Here is a 15,865-nt window from a genome sequence, read left to right as displayed (position 1 = left end):
TCCGACTTCTTTCATTGGCCAACAGGCAGAAACGTCCAGGCTGCAATTAGAAGGATATCTCCCCAAAACTTTATGCTTCATAACTTTCTTTCTAGAAGGGCTAGAGTTTAGTTTAGTTTTTAAATAAAAGCTCAGAGTCACTGCTGAAAAACTGTTCCAGATGCCCACTGAAATGGCATGGGAGGGGGCATGGAGGCTTCTTAGGGAGGGTCAATTCTCCAAAATCAGAGAAGCACCTTTTGTGAATTGCTTTTCAGGGGACTGGAGTGTGGAGGAAGCAGCAAGCGAGTTCTATTTTGTCAGCTTCTTTCAGCTCATCATTGTTGGAATCCAATTCAAAGAAAATCATTTTTTTTAAAAAAAATCACTACTATAAAAACTACCAATATTTGAAATCCAGCCTAAATAAGAGACTTACAATGTTTTCTTTCATCCTGATGATGGTGCACAGCAGGGCCACAACCAAGAATGCCCCATGTTGTGTACCAAACAGATTTTGCTTCACCAAAGAAAGGCCTTGAACAGAGCCTCACTGTACAACAAATTGAAAACAAGTACATTTAAGACTTAGAAATTAAGTTGCATACTTCGCATTGTCTCCTTTTAAACAAAAACAAGTTGCATGGGCATGCAACCTCTTTTGTGCGTGAAGTACTTTAATTTGGAAATTTTAAGGGTTTAATGCTGTCCGTTATGGAAAAGAAAACAATTAATAATGCGGAGGTGGCATGGAATGCTTATTTCTCACACATGTGGGTCAGGGTTTGTGTTGAGTAATTCTTCGCCAAGTTGGTTAATCACTGTGTTATGCAAGGAATTTCTGTATCCTAACCAAAACAAGCCAGGGATTCTCTTTAGCCGCATCATAAAATTGTTATGACGTCTCTCGGAGTAGAAAAAGGATACACACATATACACAGTCTTTGTCCGTAAAAGATTCCTGTCTCTCATTTGGGGTTTTTTTATGTTATTGGCAAATGCGGCTGGAGCAGTGGAACAAAAGCAAATACTGTCTTTGTATTTTCAACACAGACAAAGGGTGGATTCTTCCATTTTGAAACATGTCACAACAGGCTACTTTGAGTTGTTCTTGAGCCTTGACCAAGGCTTTTGTTGCTTCCCTTCAGTGGTTGAAACTAGCAGACAAAAGTGGTAGTGATTATTTAAAATAAGGGGGCGGTGGTGGAAGAAACTTGGGTCTTGTTCTGTTTTGTTTTGTTTCCTTCCCTTCAAAACTCAGATTGGTCCCATTTAGTTGGATTCTAGCAGTCTGAAGCGTCACAATCCTAGAGCAATTGCTCCATCTGATATTTGTTTAGAGAACATTGGGTGGGGGGCAAAAAGTGCATGTATTCACAGGAAATATTCAGTGAAATTGACAAGGCAAAATAATCTCATTTAAAAATTGTGATCTCCACCTAGAACAATCTTAAATAGCTAGGCTAAGAAAGAACTACAGCTGTGTCTGGCCCAAGACAAGTCAGGGCACATAGTAGTATCTGGATACCCTAGGCCAGCCATGTTATTTTGGCACCCAAGATAGAAAATCTCCCCCTGCCTAACAGAAAAAAATGCAACACAATCAGTTTAAAAATACAATAATAAGTTTCAAGGTCTAAGTCCTTTCAAGGTGTCCAAAATCAGCTGCGCACTCTGCTAAAAACCTTTTATGCCGCAAAGCTCATGCAGGCAATTGATAAGTATCTTTCTGTTAAAGCTTGTTGATCTCTGATTTTAATTTTTTTACATGGTTGCTGTAAACCACTTTGTTTGTTTGTTTGTTTGTTTGTTTAAAAAATAGTAGTATACACATATTTTAATAAGCAATTAAAAAAGACATAGTGAGTTTGGTGCAGTGTAAAAAAAATGTTACCTATCCCTGCTGAGGTAAGGTCACATATCATTTCCTTTAAGAAATGCTATGGCAATGTCATATGTAAAGCATTTGATATTTCATACTCTAGAGGTTTATGTAGCCATAAATCGAAAGGCTGTTGCATGAAAATATTGTCTATTGTGATGCCATCTCCTTTTTGTTCAGATTACATTAAGATTTATGAATAAAGCAGCTGCAAAAAAGACCTTTAAACTAGTGTCTCATCAAAATAATTAGATTTATTGTTCAAGAATGACAGTGAACTGGTGTTCGATTTAAAACAAACTCCTGTTACCCTTTCCACAGATATATGTTCTATTATTCATGGGCCTGGTCTGACTCTTCAAATCTATTTATCATTTATTTTAAAAATTGGACACTGCCATAGTCTCTTGACATATGTGGACACTTCATATCAGAACATCAGTTAAGTAAACCTCATTTCTTCCAGACAATGCAAAGCAAATAAGACTTGGTGTAGCTGCAAACTTTTGTTCTGCATCAATTTATCATGATTTGTGGTGTTCAGATAATGATCTGAACAAGTCTGCATCCTGCACTGTAAGGAATGTGTCTCCTGTATATGTCAGTAAACAGTATGATACTCTTTAGTCCTATTCAATATGATATCAAGGAAGATTTGTTCTGCTTTCAGACAGATGCAATAGTTAATTAGAAGCTTTGTGCTTCTATAGTCCGGATATTGTTGCCTGCTCGAACAAACTCTGTAAAAATCCTCATTATTTCTCTCTGAGTAATATCATACCTGTACTAGAAAATATTGACACTTAGTGGCTCAGAGAAAAGTGTCTGTGTGGTGAGAGCAAAGAAACCCACTGTTTGTGCATGTCTGAATGTGCAGTTGTGCATGCACAGACCAGGGTTAAAAAAAGGAGACATTTTGAACATTAGGTAGATCCTCCCACTTTTGTTGTGCTTCCCAGTGGCATGCAGGCATATTATGTGCTCCATGAGCAGCAATGTATTTGAAAACATCAACCCCAAACCAAAACACCATTCAGTACAGTGCTGCCTTGCAAATATAAGGGACTGCGATGTGGATCCAGTCTTAGTTCTCTGAGAGAACTTACATTTAAAGAAATAGATGGTTGGAGCGAGTTTGGAATTACATTTACAAAAGTGGATTTGCTGGAGATTTACCAGGCTTCAATAAGCTGGCAGTGGGGAAAGTCTAAAGAAGGGATAAGCAGATTTAGCAAGTGCACTAAAAGGAAACAGTACTTCCTCGAAGTGATTCTCAGTACTGTTTTGAAGCTGTTTACTTCCTATTTTGATACCTACAGCAACAAGCGTCCAGGCTAGTCTCTGATTGGCCTTGGGCTCTGTTTTGTTTATACCAGCTTCCCATCAGGAAGCAATCATGATAAACTCTGTGACTCTGTGCGGGATGGTTTTTCCACACTGTGTTATTGCTTTTAACTGATAATGATGGGAACACGGTGCTCTATTCTTGTACTGATTTATTTGGAAGGCTAGGCTGAGCTACCTTTTTTTCTGCAATGTAAGCGCTTTTTTCTGCTAGAAGAATAAGATACAGAAAAACACTAAACATTTTGCAGCTGGAAGCTATCTCGTGATCAATGTGCCCTCCTGCTTGAAAATGCTGCTATGCCTCAGGTTCTTTTTCCTCTGAAGCACACACCGATAAAATGTGGCATACTGAGCAACACAAAAAGTTCAGTCCCTTAAAACATACACACACAAAACCTATTAAGTACAGCTGCATATATTAACCCCATGGAAACCTGCTGGAGAACATTGCCAAATTATCATACAACATCCCTACTTGCAACCCCTGAATCTGCCCTCCCTTTAGTTGCCATGTGGTGGTGGCAGCTGGTAAATGCGTAAACCCAGTTCCTTCCTACCTCCTCAGCTGTTTCCTAGTATTGGCAGCTAGATATGCTGCTCAATGGACCAAAGTTGTGAGTTTTCTGCCCTACTGACAATCAGTTTCCCCAGAATATCTCAATAAGTTGGGGCATGACTCAAATTAAAGACAATTTTGGAACAATGTCTGGTTATATTGCTTGTTTTCAAGCTTGTATAACAGGCCAGTGGTAGAATCAGAAGCCTTAAAAAATGCCATGATGAGCAGAATTGGTTGTAGCAACAGTGGTAAATTTTAAGGAGAGAGGTCTGGTGCAGATGTAACTTTCTGTGGCGTTAGATTGTGCTTTGTGGAAACAGACTTTTTACTGCTGCTGTGAGTCACTGTGGAGGAAACAGCTGTGGAACACCTGATCTAACAAGCAAAATTTCAAAGATGCTGAACCACCTGACTGTGGAATAAAGACTGATTGTACAAAAACTGTTGGCGAACCCTTGCATTCCCCAAAAGAGCAATTCAGTGGTGTTAAATGTTTCTAGTACTTTAAGACGATAGGGTTTTTGGTGTGCCTGTGTGTGTTATCTGAAAGGAGCTTTTTGATTTGCTAGATTATATTTATGTCCTCATTTGGAATCTTTCAAACACCCATGGGTTTTAAGAGCCTGGAAAAAACTGCAATGACTAAATTTGGTCCAGGATTTGTTACTTTATTAAAGCATTCGTTGGTGATTTGCAGGAAATTATGTCACCTTGCTCATAGTTGCCCTTAGAGAATCAAGACTCTAAGGACCTGAATGTGCTTTTAAGCACACCATCAGATGTGCTGAAGCAGCTATTGGAAGTCAGTGGATGCTAGAAGAGTCACTCAGGGCAGGGAGCAAATTCTGCCTCCTAAACACCTTGGCTTTTGGGGAGGTGTTATGGGGGTGTCCAGCTGCTGTGCTGCTGGTTATATAAGAAGACTTAGGGCCTTTAAACAGATGATATTTTCTTTCGAAGTAATAATTTTTCAGTTGTTTCACAGGCCCCTCTAGTAATTCTTCCACCAGTTCTGTGCTCACTCTCCAGTCCCTGCTGCTGCCCTCTTCCGGGTCTCCCACATCTGCCTCATTCTGACAACTCTGCATAGGGCATTCTTCACCCTTGCTGTCAGTTCCTGTTCCCAAGCAAGCCTCTTCCGGTTAATCCTCGCCCTCAGTGCCAGTCTCCTTCTCCCGTGAGGCATCCCAGCATCCCTTGCCTGCTCTGGCACCCTCTGCTGTGCCCTCTGTGTTTGGCTGATCCATGACACAACTCTACCAGTTCTATGATTCTATGAAATGTGGTACCTCGGGTTACATACACTTCAGGTTACATACGCTTCAGATTACAGACTCCGCTAACCCAGAAATAGTGCTTCAGGTTAAGAACTTTGCTCTGGTGGCGTGGCAGAAGCAGGAGGCCCCATTAGCTGAAGTGGTGCTTCAGGTTAAGAACAGTTTCAGGGTTAAGAATGGACCTCCAGAACGAATTAAGTACTTAACCTGAGGTACCACTATAATTAACTTTATTTGAATTTGCTGGTATGTGACAAAATCCCACCTTGAAAATGACAACTGTCTGGAAACACCCTTGGCTTTCAGATTTTAAAGCAGTGGCAACTTGAAGTCTGACTGGGTGGTAAAACAATCGATGGCAGCTTTGCCACTCACTCATCCACTCCATGCACCATCTAAAAAACCAACACCACAGTTGTTATCAGGCTGACTGTGGCAGATGAGAATGTGCTTTTAGTGGATGTCTGAAGGCAACTTGGAGGCTTACATGCCCATAAGGAAAAATGGAATCCCTTACCACTGAAAAATATTTGATCATGTTGTTTGGGCTAAAATGACCACCCAGATATTGCTGCAGACCCACAAAAAGCCAGATTAGACAGATACAGCTAGTATTATGTCGTAAAACTGCCAGATTTGGATTCTGGTGGACCACAAAAGCATTCCACATAAACCAACCAATATTCAGCTTCTTTTAAGTCTGACTGTTTCAAAGCTATTCAGGATATGAAGCCATAAAGGATAACCAGCACTATGTAAATAAAGACGTGTGTGGTCATTGTATTTAGAGGTACTTTCAAACATCAGATAATCGGCCTCAGCACAAGAGCCTGGGTTTATTTGATGTATTTATTTATTTGCATTTCTATCCTGCCCTATTCTGAAGGCTCAGGGTGGGTGCAAGCAACTATAAAAGATTAGGATAAAAATAACATTCTAAATGTATAGCCCATAACATTGCAAAAATGTTAAAATTCTGGCAAAATAAATAAATCCCTTAGCAACAGCATAACCTTGGAAACAAAACAATTTGCCCTGGCAAAGAGGTCTTGTGATAGGTATGGGGAACCTGTGGCCTTCCATATATTGTTAGACGCTCCAGCCACCATGGTCAGAGAAAATGCAAGCTGTAGTCCAACAACATCTAGAATGCCACAGGTTCCACAACTCTGCCTTATAGCAATGATCAAGTCCCTCAGGCTTGGATTTAGTAGGTCTCCAAGGGAACCTCTTCTACGGATACCCCTGTCTTAGAGCTTAGACAGTTGGTCCCAGGAAGAACGCCATTTCAGTGGTGGCAACCCATCTGTCCTAGGCAGATCCATAAGGCCCCAACATTGTTATCTTTTAGAAACCAGACTTAAGAGAGCTTGATATTCTCTAAGGATGACTGTGGTTGACCTGTGGTTCAGCAACTTTTATCTAAATGGATTTTTACAGGACTTTATTCATTTGTTTATTTAAGGAATTTAGACCCTGCTTTTCACTATATTCCTCAGTTCTTAGAATGGTTTAGCAGTCAATCCTCTCTTACTCAATACTTCAGCCCAAACAGGCTCCCCGATGAAGACAATTTTCTTCTGGCACACTTTTCATTAACACCAATATTTTAAGCTAAATTTTAATGTTTAAATTATCTGCTATACTGCTCTTTTTCAAATTTAATTGTATATTTATTGAAGGTTGGCTAATTTCTTGTGTTGAGTTTTTTCCCCTTTTCCCCTAAGGCTGCTAGTTTTAGTATTGGAATGGTATTTCATTATACTGTTTCGTTTCAATGTTTTATACATTTTTTAAATAAAAAATGCAAGGGTGCTTTAATGGTGGGATAGAAATGCATTAAATAAATAAATAAATTTTGTTAGCTCTGTGAAGTAGATGGGTTACGAATTATACAAATGAACGAATATATTATTTGATTTAGTGTAAGACAGCTTCCCATGTTCCTGTGAATAATATAGCTCTTCTTTCCTCTGCTAGTTAATAAATACTAGTACTTGGCTTACCACAGGAATGTCTGCTATTTTTACAAGACAGTAAGATTAACTCACACAATCCTTACCAGTATGCCGCAAGCAGGTAACAAAAGGAAAGGAGGCACAGCACAGTCCTAGCAAGCAGATAGTGCCAGATGTCTCACACTGCCAAGCCTCATGCTGTAAGAGAAGAAGAGGAAACCAGAGAAGAACATCAGACAGACTGCGGGTAGAAGTAATTCTACATCTAAGCAAGACCAACAGAGTGAAGGAAAACCAATATAGGGATGGGTTCACACATGCATGTTCGTCATATGATAGTGATTTCCATTAGCTGATCGGATTCGCTTGCACAAAACTTATGTGGGGGTTAGGCTATATCCTGTCTTTACTGATCATTCATTCTGATTTGTTTGTGGGGATGTTATGCAACAATGAGCATTCATCATGATTTTCTTATGTGGTGTTTATAATGGGATAGTTCAGTCGGGACCTGAACATGAGAGTTAGGTTGTGGGTGAACATATCAGACGACACAGCGATTCTTCAAACAGCTCTTGTTTATTCACAGGCCAGAACAGAACTGAACTGAAGGGTTCAGCCAGCCTGCTTATATAGAGCTCCACTAGAACGCAACAGTAACCATTTTCTGTAACTATCCAATCACTGAACGTCACTTTCAATCCCTTATTTGCATATGTGGACCTGAACTATCTACAGTATCCCCCTGCTGGCCCAGGGTAAGAACTTCAGTACATAACAATGAGACTTTTAATCTCATGGTCATGGGTTTGAGCCCCACACTGGGTGCAAGATTCCTGCATTGCAGGGGGTTGGACTAGATGACCGTTGTGGTTCTTTCCAACCCTACAATTCTGATTCTCTGATCTTCCTATTAATTATTCAGTCCATTAATCATTCAGTCATCCCACATTTCCTATGCATTTTCCTGTCACCTTCCTAACAGCAATAAATATTTTTTTAAATAAAACATGGATTTGTTGTGGTTGGACAACAGCAATCTTTAAACTATTGTGCAAACCTAAATTTCTGGTATATGACTGATTCCCTCCCCCAAAATACTGACAAACTAGACATAATCAGTATGCAACTTCATATCAAGGTTTGCATGTGCAAATTAGTCATTAGAATCTTCTAGCACCACAGGCACAACTTTCATATTCTCTCATGCTCAATGCTTTACAATGGGGTAGGTGCGGTCAGTGCATACTTTGATCTGCTGTCAATCAAATGCAGATAAATCATATGAAATAAAACATTCCATCGCTTGGCCTTTAGTAGAACATGGCCATATCAAGATACATCTAGGGGAAAATGTGATCCAAATGTTTTACATGCTTAATTTCAGATCATGCAAAGAGTCACTTCTTCCTTCATCTTACTCAGACTAAACATTTTAATAACAAGCCACATAAAAATCCAATTACAGCTTTTCAGCAAAGGAAGGGCAGTTTACAATGTCATACTCACACCTTATAAAGACACGTATTAGATTTTCTTAGCTTGCTCGCACTGTGGCTCATATATTTATTCAGCCGCAAACAAGCGAACAAATGTCTGTCTTTTTTTAAAAAAAGCTGACAAAAGTGAATGACTTTAAATGTATTTCTCTGTTAGCAGTTTTTGGCATCATTTTATATCTTCTTAATTGGGTGAAGATCATTTGAAAACTTAAGGCAGCTGAGAGAAGAATTTTGCAACTGAAAGAACTGAAGATTAGACAGTAATTCCTGTGCAGCTTGGGGCACAATTTTCTGCAAAAATTAATAATAATAAAAATAATATATATATCGTGTTTCATTGTGTAGGTCTCAAAGCAAATGAACACAAACATCCCCTCCAACATTTCTCTGATGAAAATAGGGACGTCCCATTCCATAGTGATAATTATACTATTTATACCCCACACATCTTACTGGGTTGCCCCAGCCACTCTGGGCAGTTTCCAACATATATAAAAACACAATGAAACATTAAATGTTTAAAAAACCTTCCCTATACAGGATTGTTTTCAGACAGCTCGGGGGCCAGATAACTCCATACCCTCCAACATTTCTCCAATGAAAATAGGGACATCATAAGGAAAAGCAGGACATTTCAGGATCAAATCAGAAACCGAGGTAGCTTCTCTACATCAGGGACATCCCTGGAAAATAGGGACACTTAGAGGGTCTGCAGGAACTGTATCGAGCATGCTCAAGAGTGCCCAAGAAATGGAATGGAGTTATGATGATGAAAGGGTGTGGTGATGCTAGTCAGAGTAGGTTAAAATTTCAGTGGCTCCCATTATGTCCAATATAAAGGTAAAGGGACCCCTGACGATTAGGTCCAGACGTGGACGACTCTGGGGTTGCGGTGCTCATCTGGCTTTATTGGCTTCGGGAGCCAGTGTACAGCTTTCGGGTCATGTGCCCAGCATGACTAAGCCTCTTCTGGCGAACCAGAGCAGCGCACAGAAACACCATTTACCTTCCCGCTGGAGCAGTACCTATTTATCTACTTGCACTTTGATGTGCTTTCGAACTGCCAGGTTGGCAGGAGCAGGGACCAAACAGAAGCTCACCCCGTTGCAGGGATTCGAACCACCGACCTTCTGATCGGCAAGCCCTAGGCTCTGTGGTTTAACCCACAGCGCCACTCGCGCCCCTCATGTCCAATATAAGACAAAGTAAATGGTCTGTATTCAGCATGACCAGGGGGAGGGGGGAAAGCTGCCTTCTCTCAGAAAAACAGAAGCCAACAAGTGTAGAGTTTTAACTGTTCCAACCCCCTCCCAAAGTTATCTCCTTTAAGTACACTTCACTCCTATGTACTTACACTCCTATGTAAGTAAAGGATATTAATTCCTGTAGGAAGCATTAAAATGATATGCTTGGTATTGCCAATGCACTGAGAGCAAACCCTCAGGATTGATGTGCTCCCATCACCACCATGCATAACCACATGGTGTGTGGAGCCGGCACACTACATGTTCTCCCCTTCTGGCGAAAGACTTTCTAATGAAAAAGCCTTATTTCTATTACTACCTGCTGATAATAATTATGAGCATTTTCCTTGCTACTAGAGAGACTTTGACACATGTATAAGGCACCTTTCCAATCTGACCAAGGGCAGTATTCAAGTAAATAATTGCGTAAGTAGAAAGTATTCTGTTCAGGCCTGCGCTGAGCCTGTCTGATGCCTAGAGTGGAGTTAGAATGAAGTTCTAAACTCAAAAATGTAGCTGGCCCCTAGTGCGGTGCCTTGGCTGGCTATGCCCTCCAAGGTCCAGGGCAAGTGTACCTGGCTGCCTGCCCACCACAACAAGACTTCCACCCCCCTTTCCTCTGCTTGTCTGTCCCCAGATCTGTTCTGGAGGGTTGCGGGGACCCCATAACAGATGTGGTGAGTGTGCAGGGGGGAGGGGGGAAGTCCCACTGTGCAACTGGAAATGGTTCTGTTCATGGAACACTGCCCCAAGCAATTGCAGCTTGCTTCCACATATGTGAGATTCCAAACATCTGAAAAAACAGCAGGTCTTTGTGAGTCACCAACTGTTGGTATGCTTTCCCCCAACAATGACTAGCCTTTCTTCTTATTGCTTGCCCTCGTACCCTGAACACTCTACGTTTAATTCTGCTGCTGTTATTGTGAATCATTTCATACAGCAAAACAGTGATTTTGTTTTTCTGAAAAAGGTAGTTATTGGGGAAATCATTTGCAAGTCATACTGAAGACTTGGCAACTTGCCAGCAATCCATTATGAAGTGATCACCGTCTGTTTAATGGGAAATCCCAGTTCTTATTCCCTATGGGGTTTTTGGTAGGTCTGAAGTATATCTTTGTGGTTAGGGGGAAAAGACATTTACTAAGGAAGCAATGTGTTATGACCTCAGGCAGTGTGCCAAGTGCAATAAAAACTCACTTTTACATGTCATTTACGCATTCAGAAAGATTTAGAGAGACTCTGCTGCATATCTCTTCATACAGTTGCCAAACTTCTGTAGGCTCTTATCCTCAAATATAATGAGGCAACATTTAACACTTCTCTGTGGACCAAGAGTCATTTTTTTCCATCTAAGTTTTCCATTGTGTATTTTCCCTTAAAACACTGCTGCTCTTTGGTATCTTAGGGTGCAGAGTTAGCAGAAGGAAAACCCCTCCCAAACTGATTATGTATAACTGTTGACTGTAAAAGTACTGTATATGGAACACTTTGATCCACCAACAGTAATATCCACAGCAAGCAGATAAGCAGGTACTTTTGTATCGTCCATGCTGCCAAGTCAGTTTACTCAGTCATGGGGACAAGTGAATTAATGTGGCAAACTACTGCTGCAGATGCTGTTTCATAAAACCTCTTACATTAACTACACCTGTGTGGAGCCTGAGTTGAGTAACCCCATACATTTAATGCACATGACTTCTCCCAAAGAATTCTGGGAACTGTGGTTTGCTAAGGGTGTTGGGAACTGTAGTTCTGTGAAGGGTGAACTATGGTTCTGACTTTGGGGGGGCAGGTGGGTGCTGTCGTTTAAATGCAGTTTAAACATATACGTAAGGGACGTGGGTGGCGCTGTGGGTAAAACCTCAGTGCCTAGGACTTGCCGATCATATGGTCGGCGGTTCGAATCCCCGCGGCAGGGTGAGCTCCCGTTGTTCGGTCCCAGCTCCTGCCCACCTAGCAGTTCGAAAGCACCCCTAAGTGCAAGTAGATAAATAGGGACCGCTTTATAGCGGGAAGGTAAATGGCGTTTCCGTGTGCTGCGCTGGTGCCGGCTCGCCAGAGCAGCTTCGTCACGCTGGCCACGTGACCCGGAAGTGTCTCCGGACAGCCCTGGGCCCCGGCCTCTTAAGTGAGATGAGTGCACAACCCTAGAGTCGGACACGATTGGCCCGTACGGGCAGGGGTACCTTTACCTTTACCTTTAAACATATACATAGTTTGTATTCAGCCAAATTAGCAAGGAACCCATGTCTCTAAATGGAAAAGACCACAGGAAAAGGAAAAAGGAGTTGCCCAGAATTATAGGGAGGGGTTTGGGTTGCAGAGCAGGAGAACAGGGGAGCAGAAAAAGCAAAGATATGCAGGGGGAAAAGGTCTGCTCTGGAAAGTGGAAGCAACAGCAGGTATAGGTTCACTAAACAAAGGGGTATGGTATTAAGAAGACGCACCAAAACATAGTTAGGAAAGAGGGAGGAAGTCTGACTTGGTTGATATCCTGAGGGTAAATCTCTTTGGTCATATAAATGCATCACTACTTTTAACTTGGGTTTTGTTATTTCTCTTATACATACTGAAGGGAGAGGGAAGGGTTGCTTTCTATATGCTTTCTATACCTTGTACCTTGTACCTAAGAAGGATCTTCTATATTTTCTGTCTAAGTCAATTTCTTAGCTAGAAATAATTTCACCTGCAAAAAGAAGGCCCCTCGAAGGAATGCAAGATAAGACAGAGGCTCGAAATAGCCAGAATAGCCTCGCTTTCTTACCTTAGGAATGCAAGATAAAAAGGACACATACGGGGAGACGGGAGGAGGAGACGGGAGGATGCAGGACGCTTAGAAAGACACTATAGGGAACAATAGGGAGGGCTGTTTAGAGGGCTATAGACATGCTAAAAATAAGTTGAAAACTTTCCAGTTGATTGGGGAGGAGGGAGAGAGCCCACTGAAGGTATAAGAAAATCTGCAGAGGGGTATTTTGGGGGCAGTCAGTTTTTCCAGAATTTATTCTGCTGGCTGTCTCCTGTGCACAGAAAATAAAACTGCTTTCCTCCAAAGAAGGATCTTTCCTGGAGTTTTCTTTTACTCTCTCTCTGGATCTGAGGACGCGGGCCAACGATTCCCTGGCATGGACTAGGCTCAGCCTACATCTTGGTTCCCTGACCGGGAATCTGCCCCACCTCAGAGGGCTGGAGAGAGCCAGGCTCGACCTGGTGGACAGCTCGGATCGGTGATTGCAGGCTCCACGCGCGCACCTGCCAATTTGTGGGGGGAACCAGCCACACCGCTCCGGAGCAAGGACCCAGGTCGAGGGAGGAAAGAGGACGGCGCCGAGGGGACAGGTCCGCAGCGGAAAAGGTAAGCTCCACAGGGTATAGGTGGGAGCAAGCTCCACAAGGATAGGTGTGAGCAAAAAGAGAGCCTGATCAGCTCCGCCAGCAGGGTAGAAGAAGTGCCACTGGTTGTTGGTTTTGTGCCCAGAAAAAGCAGCAAAGGGTGCTGCTAGGGCCCCGGTTGAAGTCTAAGCGCTGCCGGTTATGGTTGGTTGTTGGTTTTGTGCCCAGAAGAAGCAGTAAAAGGTGCTCTTGGGCCCCGGTCGAAGTCTAAGCGCTGCCGGTTGTGGTTTTTGGGGGAAAAAGGGATTGGGGGAGGTGCATGGGTTTTTCTGAATGTGCGTGTGGGGACACTCCAGTGAATGTTTTGAGTGTGTGAGACGTTGAAAGCAACGTCTGGCCTGTGACTGAGTGAAAAAATCACGTTAGGAGGAGGGAGTGTCCCAGTATCCCAAGTGTCCAAGTGTTCCAGGGTCATGGAGAAAAAGCAGTAAAACAACTCCCATGACCCCCCTGCAATGCTTTCCTGAACAAATTTGCTGGAATTTGCTGCCAAGGAGTGTGGTGGAGTCTCCTACTTTGGAGGTCTTTAAGCAGAGGCTTGACAACCATATGTCAGGAGTGCTCTGATGGTGTTTCCTGCTTGGCAGGGGGTTGGACTCGATGACCCTTGTGGTCTCTTCCAACTCTATGATTCTATGATTCTATGAAATTGAAAAGATGCCACGAAGGGAGAAGATTGGGGATTTTAAAAACCTGATGAAAAAAATAGACTCCAACACTTATGTGGAGTTCCTGACCGTCTCCCATGGCTCAAGAAAAGTAGAACTGTAATTACCTGTGCCATGCCAAACTGTGCCCAGTATGGCAGCAAGTACAAGTTAAAAAAGCCAGCAGTTTTGCCAGTCCCAGAAGAGAAGTCCCAGAAGAAAAGGAGGAAGGAATAATTAGCCCCCCTCCACCCTATGCAGCAACTGCACCAGGGCTAAATGAGGTTTCCCCTACCCAACCCCCAAGAAAAGAGACTGAGGGAGAAAAGAAAGAGAAGAGGAAAGTGAAGAAGAAGGTGGTATAGAGAATGAAGAATTCAGAAGGTGAAGTGGACAAGCAGTCCAAAAGAGTGTTTCAGTATGTAGAACCATGTGGCTTCTTGAGTTCTAGAAGCAGCACAATGCAAGGATGTGAACTGGCAGAAAGAAACAGAAGGGAAGGCTTTGAGAGCCGCATAGGACAGAACTGTTAAAAAAAAAAAAAAAAAAAGGACAATTAAACCCGAGGGATCAAAGAACCCTGGGATTACAATACTGACCATTGAGAAAATCTGCAAGATAAATGCCCTCAGGGCAGCAGACAATACTAATAGTTGCAATTGAGGCAGCTAAAACTCCACTTTGATGGCCCCACTCCACTGAGTGTATGACCCCCTGGAGTCATCCGATGCCCAGGACCACAGACCTCCAAGCACCTTAAATCAGAATCCTTCTTTCGAAGAGGACCTGGCCAAAATAATTAGGGGTTTGTCTTCAAACAGCCAAAAAGCCAAAAATGCAATCTCAGAGTGAGCGAGGGTGTCCACGGGAGGGGCAGAGAATGCCTAGGGAAAAAGCCAGTGCGCCATCTGCAGGCAAGAGGGTCACTGGAAAATGGAATGCCCAAAGGCCCCACGCCCGACACACCCCACTCCCCACAGGATGGGAACAATAACCAAAGTTCCGATGCCTATGTACCCAGCCATGAGCCTCAGCGCTACAGCCACAAGCCCAGCTCTGAACTCCAGAAAAAATCAAGGCAGAGGGCAAGAACAGGGATCTGTGCAGGGATACCCCATGGCCTGAACCCCACCTCTCCAGTCCTGAGAGACGAAAAAAAAAAAAAAACTTACTAGGATAAACCAGGCCCAACAAACGCAGGTTCCCAGAAGCTGCCTGGCCCTGGTCCAACAATGGTTGCTCGGCACACAGAATGAGGTTTCTGAAAATGATTTGCTCAAAGACTGTTGCAGAAGCAAGTGAACTAACTGTTTCTCATTCATGCAAGTAACAGGACATCAGCTTTTTTTTTTTTTTTTTTTGCTTTTTTTCTCTCCTTGTGCCAGGCGCTTGGAGGCAGCTTCAGAGCGTTATCTCTTGGCAGCTATTCCAAGAAGGACACTGCTGCATTCAGCCAGCTACCCTGAACCTCACACTTTCTGGATTTACAGTTCAGCCACATAAACCCAGAAGGCCAAGAGTTACCCACCCCCCTGCCCAAAAGTACTAACCTGAAGAAGTGACTTTCTTAAAAAAGCAAGTGAATACTTTCTGTGAACTTTGTCAAGTTTTTCTTTTAAGGTGCAATTTTACTCTGAAAGGAGCTGCGGCATAGGAATTGATACTTTGAGGAATTTGAAACTTTGCCAGAAAGCAAGGAGTGCATTGCTCTTTCTACAGACACTGGCAAATGAACTGAAATTTGCAACATGGCTTAGAGTTCTGAAGCCCGAGCACACATGAGAATGCAAGGGACAGAGGAGGCCCCTGAAGCCTACTTAAAGAGGCTGAAGGAAGCCTACCACCAGTATATCCCTGTGGACCCAGATGAGGCTGCCAATGCCCCTATCATAAAAACTGCCTTTGTAGCCCAAGCGGCGCCCGATATCCACCCAAAAAAAAAAAAAAAAAAAAATTGAAGGTTTTTTTTTTTTTATGGGCCACACCCTTGAATGGATGCTGGAATTAGCCCAGACCATTTATAATTAGAGGGAAAAAGAGACCCAGAAGAAAAAGAAGAAGTACCAGGCAAAGAAGT

At 42.6% G+C, this 15,865-nt stretch overlaps 1 protein-coding gene and 1 long non-coding RNA gene across 4 annotated transcripts in view; one reads left to right on the top strand and one right to left on the bottom strand.

The window, feature by feature from the left end:
• The window catches only part of LOC310689080, a 58,776-nt gene that overhangs the window by 38,577 nt on the left and 4,334 nt on the right, over positions 1-15,865 (bottom strand). For both annotated transcript variants that reach the window (XR_014517286.1, XR_014517287.1), the window contains exon 2: positions 7,107-7,200. This is a non-coding gene — a long non-coding RNA (uncharacterized lncRNA). The remainder of the gene's footprint in view (positions 1-7,106; positions 7,201-15,865) is intronic.
• Positions 12,080-15,865, top strand: part of TARS1 (threonyl-tRNA synthetase 1) — a 214,267-nt gene continuing 210,481 nt past the window's right edge. The window contains exon 1 of one of the 2 annotated variants that reach the window (XM_083465919.1): positions 12,080-12,150. The gene's annotated coding sequence lies outside the window, so the exon portion shown is untranslated. Of the gene's footprint in view, positions 12,249-15,865 lie in introns of both variants that reach the window. The other variant, XM_083465922.1, reaches the window with a different exon arrangement.

The sequence above is a fragment of the Podarcis liolepis genome (genome assembly GCF_965112155.1).
Source record: "Podarcis liolepis genome assembly, chromosome: 11".
Lineage (NCBI taxonomy): Eukaryota > Metazoa > Chordata > Lepidosauria > Squamata > Lacertidae > Podarcis > Podarcis liolepis.
This window is presented reverse-complemented; position numbering and strand designations above follow the sequence as displayed.